The sequence below is a fragment of the Micropterus salmoides genome, unplaced genomic scaffold, assembly GCF_014851395.1.
Source record: "Micropterus salmoides isolate LMB-PRFRI ecotype aquatic unplaced genomic scaffold, ASM1485139v1 Ms_hic_scaffold_19, whole genome shotgun sequence".
In the NCBI taxonomy this organism is placed as follows: Eukaryota; Metazoa; Chordata; class Actinopteri; order Centrarchiformes; family Centrarchidae; genus Micropterus; species Micropterus salmoides.
In genome coordinates, this window is record NW_024041039.1 from 28,144,592 (window position 1) to 28,152,570 (window position 7,979).

The following is a 7,979-nucleotide window of genomic DNA, read 5'->3' on the forward strand; positions in this document are numbered from 1 at the left end:
CACACTCTGAGCAGCCTGATTGGTTTTTAATTGGCCTGCCTGCCAGGAGATAGATCATGTTTTCCCTGAGTAAAGGCACGGGGGAGTGTGCGTAAGGTGGTGGGCACCCGTACCATCTCCGGAGGGAGACCCACACCTCAACTCTCTCTATGCACCTATTTTACAAGTGGGACAAACGGCCACTTCCAGGTGAGAACCTGTCACATGTTATAGTATTACTTTTAACAGTAACGAGCAAAGCGACCTTTCTTTTTTATTTTAGTAGTGACATGACAGCCACCAATTATGCAAGTAATTATACAAGTGCATCCTTCTACATATGAGATTGAAATTGGCATATCCAACAACAACTTAACCCCATCCCTGAGGTGTTTTCATGAAAATGACTCCTTCTGCTCTCATACGGTGTTGAATTATGTAAAAGAAATAGTAGAAAAGTTAGCTTTCATTTCATTCTTCCTTATATAAAATAAACACACAGGAACTCGAAACAACAATGTTAAAGTTTACCTGGTCATTTAGTTATCCCAGGTTTTAAGTGTTTGTAGCTGCCATATCTGTGACTGGATAATTGTATTAACCTTTGAAATGAATGATTTTTGACTTCACCTTGTCCCTGTCAAGACTATCGTATTTTAGTTATTAAATACAGTAGATCCAAAATGTAGCCAAAGTTCAGCTTTACAGTGGCTGCTACAAATTATGAATTTGCGTCTGAGTGATGACTGTTCCACAATTAATAGCCTGTAGCAGCAAGCGTAGCAAGGATGCATGTGTGAAGGACACAAGAGAAGCTCCATCTTACACTGAGTAGACATCAGTATTGACATTGTGTCTGCTCAAATAGATCAATCCCCTCTCTGCCCTAGCATGACCACGTCATTGAGGCTGATAGGAAGAACACATTGATTCCCCGTGGTATCTTCACACAGCTTCATGAGGATACACGTTCACAATGCAACCACATACCCTTTGGCCCTTGTAAAAGTTAGGAAGAGAAAAAAAATGCAACTCTAATAATAACATTTATAAAAGAATCCCTGCTGCTGCCTAATCAATTTGTGTCGTGCTATGATTCATCGTAAGGAAAGACAGCAGACAGCCTCCGTGGCGTAGGCAAATATACTGCAGCCAGCACATCTGTAGGTGCACCAAAGTCTGGTGTCAAGAGCAGGTTATGTTAGAAGTCTAGCCTGTAAGCCTGTCTTAGCCTTCACCACAGGGAGACAGGGTGATCAGCTCTGTGTTGGGGAGATATGCTCCTGGTGTCGAGCTGGAGGTGGCTGCGTCCAGTACAGTAGAGACTGCAGATGGCATTTTAAAAGACTGTCCAGGTTCTAGGTGTGTACAGGGATGTAATTCAAGGTTAAATTATTGTCATTATAATTAAATTATTACAATTTTGCAATACAAAATTAGTCTTTGTCATAGTCATATTAAAGTAATGTAACATTGTGTTACGTTGTTTATAATTTAATTTTATTTTATTCTGACAACTTTTCTTCCTAGTTTGGAATGTATTTCTTCAGTACTGCGGTCCCCTCTGACATAATGTCAGCAGCCGCTTCCTTTTCACATGCCAGCAAGGAGCTTCACATGGAGGGTATATGATGGTCTCACTGTTCTCTCCTGATCTTATCCCTCTACGTGCAGAAACCCTCACTGGCTTCCAACCCACAAACTAATTCTGCTCATTGGCATCGCTTGTCATATCAGAATTAAAATCAAGCAATATAATGAGTACATATATGCACATATATTTACAATTGCCAAAGTATTGAAATATATTGCAATGTTTTGTAAATACATATTTTTGAAGACACAGTATTTCCACGTGTGAAGGCACTTGCAAAAGTGACCACCACGGTAGACCACACAGACAATCTAGCATGAATGCAGAGTCATGCTATTGTAGTGTATGGCTCAGACATGCTAAGCATAGCGTGTGGATGTGCGATCCAGCCACTCAACATGGAGGCTAATATTAGCGCATGGCTGCCCCAACCCCCACTCCCAACCCACCCTTGCCAGTTGCATGCAGGGGATCCCCAGGAGGGTTTTTGCTGCTCATTCATTAGGCTGCTGAGAAATAAGGGACATCCAGGATCTCCCACGCAACGCTGGAGTAAAGACCCCCACCTATCCATCCGTTCGACTCAGTCTGCAGCCAAACATGTTTGAAAAATCTGCAATTATTTTTGGTCACATTATTATACTGTATTTAAACATTGATATGATACATATTTATAATTTATAATAATAATAAAAAAATGCACAAGAACACACAGATCATAGAGGCAGGGACTCTGTCACACATTACAGTACCTACAGTGCATCAGTACATTTCCTATGACCTTACAGTCCATATTCAGCAATCCCATCAACACCCAATTTCCTCTCCCTTCCAGCTCTGACTAGACTGTTGTGATTATGAGGGGATGGGTTCTTATGCTTTCATACCAGAGAGAGAAGGAGAGAGAGACAGGGAGAGGAAAGATGGGAGGGAGCGGGGGTTCCCGAAATGTTGGTCTCAGTAAGACCCGGGTAGCGTGCTTTCCCTCTATAATTTAATCACATTCAGCTGTCTCCCTGTCCTCAGTTCGCTCAGCAAAGCGTGTGTGGTGGCGCAAACACGCACACAGTTCCACACACCCGGCACACCAACACATGTCTCCCCCCTAACAAGCAAGACATTTCCTTCCTTTTGGAACATCCCACAGAACATGGCTTCACCTCACGCAAGAGCTCACAATTCTGTAAGAGAATCTGTAGGAAAAGTGGCTCTCCAGTGTTCTCCAGCTTCTCTCTAATAATGGTTTTACAATAAAAGTCTGGATCAGAGTCTATAAAACTAGAGACTCACAGACACCAAAATGGATATTGCTATAAGAAGACTTTTGCTGCACCTACGTCCTGTATGTATGATTTTGTGTCATAATATATCTTCTTGGCATGGGGATTGCATTGTTCTAATCCTTCCCAGTATCCCCAGATGTCACCAAACATTGTCTCCATCATTTGTTGACATGAGAAACATTCATTCTGACACACTTTGGGCAAGGGAGAGTAGACACAAGTAGCTCACTTTGTATCAGAGCTTTGTTTGTCTTGACAGAATGAAACATGTTGCAGCGCATCTGCCTTGTGCTGTGTGTATACAGTGTATGCCACCCACGGGAGCACACACAGGCACACACAACAACATCTGCATTGTCTGTTTTTACACGCAAATCAGAAAAATGGTGTGTGTAGGATAAAATATAGGCCGAAGGGACTAGTGCGCGCGCGCGTGTGTGATTGTTTATATGCATGCAAGTCAACCAAAGAGTTTACTGTATTTGAATTTGAGAACTCAAGCTTCAAACTTCACATTCTCTGCTTCCCCCCTTCTCAGCCTCTTCTCTGTCTCTATTTCCATTACTTCTAATTGTTTTCTGGCAGTCACAGTTCCTTCCTTCAGTGACAGCAAAAAGAACACATCGACCAACGTGACAGAGGAAAAACAAATTTAATACAGGCATTTAGCATTTAGCTAAATAAATAATAATAATAATAATAATAATAATAATAATAATAATAATAATAATAATAATCAAATATATGTATAGTGATAGGAAATGTCCTGAGAAAACTATCCTGTTCTCCAACACGGCTGAAGTTTTCAGCGCAGCATTATCCACAGCAGGAGCACAAAACTTACAGAACAAACTTTTAAATGAGTGCTTCTATTAGACCACTACTTCGACATGCTGCTTTGTGAATAAAACTGCCCTCAACATAGAAAAATCTTTTTCAGTTTCAACAATTGTAGAATGTCGAAAGTAATGTAACATCAACCATCCCAGAGCAATATGACTAGAACAATAATAAACCAACCAAATCATCTCAGCCAGCTGTTACTTTTCCCCACTGAAGTCACTGCAGCAGTACCATAAGATCACATTACTAAACCTATGTGAACACCAGAGCAACCTACACCACATCAAAACTGTGTAGAATTAGGAACCATTAACAATCTGTACCTCGGATTAAAGCCTGAAATATCTTTACATATATTATCTTTATTATCTTGTTATCTATCGATCTTTGCAAGACTGGAATGGAAAAGCAAAGACTTAGGATGCCATAAACAAGTTACCTACCAACTGCAGTCTTCTCTTTAAACTTTTCCTCCTGCTCTCCAGAATGCGCCTCCTCTCCTTTTTCAGTCTTTCCTTTACTTCTCTCCCTTCCTCCCTCCCAATTCACTCACTGTGCTCACTGCACACAAGTTCTGCTCTCCTCCTGCATGCAAATCATTTTTACGACTTGAGAGATGACTGGGAATGAGGGAAGGAGGGAGAGCGAAGGGAGAAAGGATGACAGAGGGTGGAGGAGTAGAGATAATGGTTGGAAGGCAGGCGACCAATAGGCCTGGAGCCTAATGGAAAAGGGGAATCAGGACACACCAATGAGGCGCAGCCTGGAGAGAGAGAGAGAGAGAGAGAGAGAGAGAGAGCGGAGGAAACAGGCAAGAGAAGGAGGGATGGCGAGAGCACAGTCGGGAGGAGACGGTGTAACGCAGACCGATGAAAGACACTGAGGGAGAGAGAAAGCACACAGAGGGAGCCCAGAGAAATAGAGAGAGGGAGAGAGAGAGGAGACCTGTACATAGCGGGTGTGCACGGTAGGTGGAGAGAAGAGAAGCAAGCATGCCAAGCGAGATGGAGATACTGCAGGTCAGAGAGGAGAAAGGAAGGCACAAAGAGTAAAAGACAGGCAGGGACAGGAAGGAAGGAAGAAAGAAAGGAGAGAAAGAAGGAAGGAGCTTACTTACCCGGGTACTGCTAGTGGCATCCTCCACACAGCTCCTCGCAGACTCCACACACACACACACACACACACACACACACACATGCACCCACCCCAGCGATACAGGCGCACGCCGCGCTGCCGCTGAGACTAACCAAAAGCAAAAACAACAAAGGAGAGGACTGCCAAAGCCGAGTGGTATACCCTAAAGCAATTGTGTGTGTGTGTGTGTGTGTGTGTGTGTGTGTGAGTGTGCGCGTGTCTGTACGTGTGTGTGTGTTTGCGTGCAAGTGTGTGCGTGTCAGGGAGAGAGGGTGGGAGTGTGTACGAGCATGTGTTTGTGCTGGGAGGAGAGGGAGAGACGGCTGAATGAAGCTAAAATGCTCTCTCTCCTTTCTCAGCCCTATGAGCTGAACTGGCTTCCTTCTCGCTCTCTTTCTCCCTCTATCTGTGTATCTGACTATCTCTGTACAGTGTGCATGTATGTCCTCCAACACTCAATATGTTCTCTCTCCCTTCCCTTGCTCTCTCTCTCTCTGCCTGCTAATGTGCCCTCCCTTCCTCTTCTCCCTCTTATACATTTATTCAGGGCTGCAGACTGTCTGCTCCCAGAGTCAGTTCTTCCCACGGGCCTGAGGGAGGGAGGGAGGGAGGGAGGGAAGGGAAAGAGAGGGAGAATACAGGAGGGATGGGGGGTGATAGTGAGCCATGTGGAACATGTACAGTGCATTTATTTCAAATGGAAGAGACACACATTTGTGCCTTTAAAATGGCCAAATGAGCTCCACTCGTGGTTCAGTGCACATTATTTGGCCTGGGATCATTCAGAGAGCTGAGAGAGAAACAGGATGCAAACTTAAAGGAAGTCTCTGGGTGATCGCTGGCTTGCTGTTAATTAATACTTTTTCCCCCTCATTCCAGGCTTCGAGGCTGGCTGAGCACCAGAATTAGGAGCGCAGAAGATGAATGAGTATTGAAACAGGCTAGTTGTAGCCCTATGCTCAGTGATCAGCAGTGCTAATGCGCTGCTCCCAAACAGGAGACAATATTTACAATATAATCATCCTGAAACCATAAAGAGGGTGACATTCATGTGCACTCGTGTGTGAATGAAAATGGGAATAACAACATGATGATTTCCATATTTACCCAGATATGCAAACAAGAGAGAATGCTAATTTGATCCCTGAGACATCCTCATAATTAGATTATAAATTAGGTTCATTTCTTACTGGACAAGAGGTGCTAATTCATTCATTTTCCACCAGTGGGGCAGACTCAGCTGAAAATGTAGCAGCCATCCTATAGGCACAACAGAATAATGGGGACTTCTCAATATGCTCATCTGACAACCAAAAACAATAACATATTCTAATAAATTCACGTTTACACATACATTTTCAGAATAACATGCAAAGACACATGCCTATGTTGTGCTCTTCCAACCCAGTATACATGTATAGGAGGCACATTATTTTGATCTTCCCTGTAACAGTAAACAAATCAAATACCATAGAGCAGTATTTTACAGAACCAACAAGCAGTGCTCTCTCCAACAGTGCTGCCAGGCAGTTGAGGAAGGCATGATAAGTACTCTGGTGGGTTGGGACACAGATGTCCTCGGGGCGTTCAATATTACAATTTCAAATTCTTACTTGGCTATGTTAATGCCAATCAAGCACAATTAATTTACCCCTGCATTCTTAAACAAATAAACAAATGGGAGAAAGGAGCATGAATAAGGAAAGTGCTGGTAATTCCAGGAGCCATGACACATTAGAAATACTAGCCGAAATCAATGTTTAAGCAGTTACAGTATTATGATATTCAGCAGCACAGTGCTGACTGTTAAATCCTAGATGTGAACAGGCTTTTTTAAGCAGTGGGTTACCATTGTGTTTACACAATCACATTGTGATTACAGCGTAAATCACAATGTGATCTGTGGTTAAGATGCCTGATGAAAACTCTTTTTGCATGGGTTTGTAACCAAATTTCATATAATTATGACTTTAAAAGCTTCCACACTTGTCAAATTTGTGATCTTCAAGTGTAGAGCTAGTGTTTGCCTTTCATTAATTTTGTTTCTTTTTTACTGTGTGCTTTATGCTATACATGATGTTATTTTTATTTTATTTTGTAATTTATATGATTATGAGTCTGTGTTACTTTTTTAACGAACCAAAAAGCTCTGCATCGAAAGAGGCCTATTTAAAGTTTAATGATGCAATAAGACCCTTCGCTAAGCCACGCCCCGCTTAGTTACTGCTGCTAAGTTCGACAAACTGTCGGACCTGACAGACTTTTATCACTGCGCTGCCACTGTCTGTTACTGCACTCCCTGGAGAAATATTGTCTAATTGTTTGAAAAATCGATCTCAGAAAGAAGCAGACAGTTTTGTAATTTGCAGAAGGTTTTATTCAGGCGGTCAGAGGACAGACGCTAAAGCCTACCAATCACAGAGTAAAAGTGAACCACCGTATTATCTGACTATTGAGAAAGAGGACAACGATGTTAACACTGTAGATTAACACTGTTCCTGTACTGCTGAGTAGGTCTCTATTCACTATTACCATCATTAAAAAGCAGAACAGTAGGGCTGTATAGTAGGGCCGCATGTACAGTAAAAAATACCAGAACCGCAAAATAAAGGATTAGAGTTAAAACAGAAGAAGCTGCTTTCATTTCACTCAAGTGGTATTTTTTTCATGACAAGTTATTTTATTGTTTCATTGTCATGACTATATGACAGATTAGTTAGTACTTTAACACATACTGCCATGTCGAAAGTTTTTCAGTATAGAAATGAGTCAAGTTTAACAGTCAGGAGTCATTGTCAGGATGGTTGAAAAATGTCCCCTCTAATGTGGTCACAGTGTGTGAGAGAGGGGAGGTGATTGGTTGACGTCATTTTTTATAATAAATTATATTTAACTAGGGCTGCACCATTTATCTAATCGCAATCGCGAATTACATAACGGCAAAAAGTGTGCGATTTAAGCAGAAAAAGTGTGCTGTGTGTGGGAGAAGCTCTTCTCAGTTTGCTCTGCAGTCTGCTCATTACCTCCGCCCACACGGGGCTCTTTAGGGGCTCTCGCATGTGCCCCTAAAACAGATAAGTACAAACCACAAAAAGTAATTTATGGGCAGTGAGCGAGTAACGGTGAAGACAACAATCTACTGTAAC

General features: G+C 42.3%; 1 protein-coding gene across 6 annotated transcripts in view; it reads right to left on the minus strand.

Moving 5' to 3' along the window:
• Nucleotides 1-5,244, minus strand: part of myt1lb (myelin transcription factor 1-like, b) — a 99,676-nt gene extending 94,432 nt beyond the window's left edge. For 5 of the 6 annotated variants that reach the window (XM_038729888.1, XM_038729885.1, XM_038729886.1 and 2 more), the window contains exon 1: nt 4,143-4,569. The gene's annotated coding sequence lies outside the window, so the exon portion shown is untranslated. Of the gene's footprint in view, nt 1-4,142; nt 4,570-4,816 lie in introns of those variants that run through there. The other variant, XM_038729884.1, reaches the window with a different exon arrangement.
• Between the last annotated feature and the right edge of the window lie 2,735 nt (nt 5,245-7,979).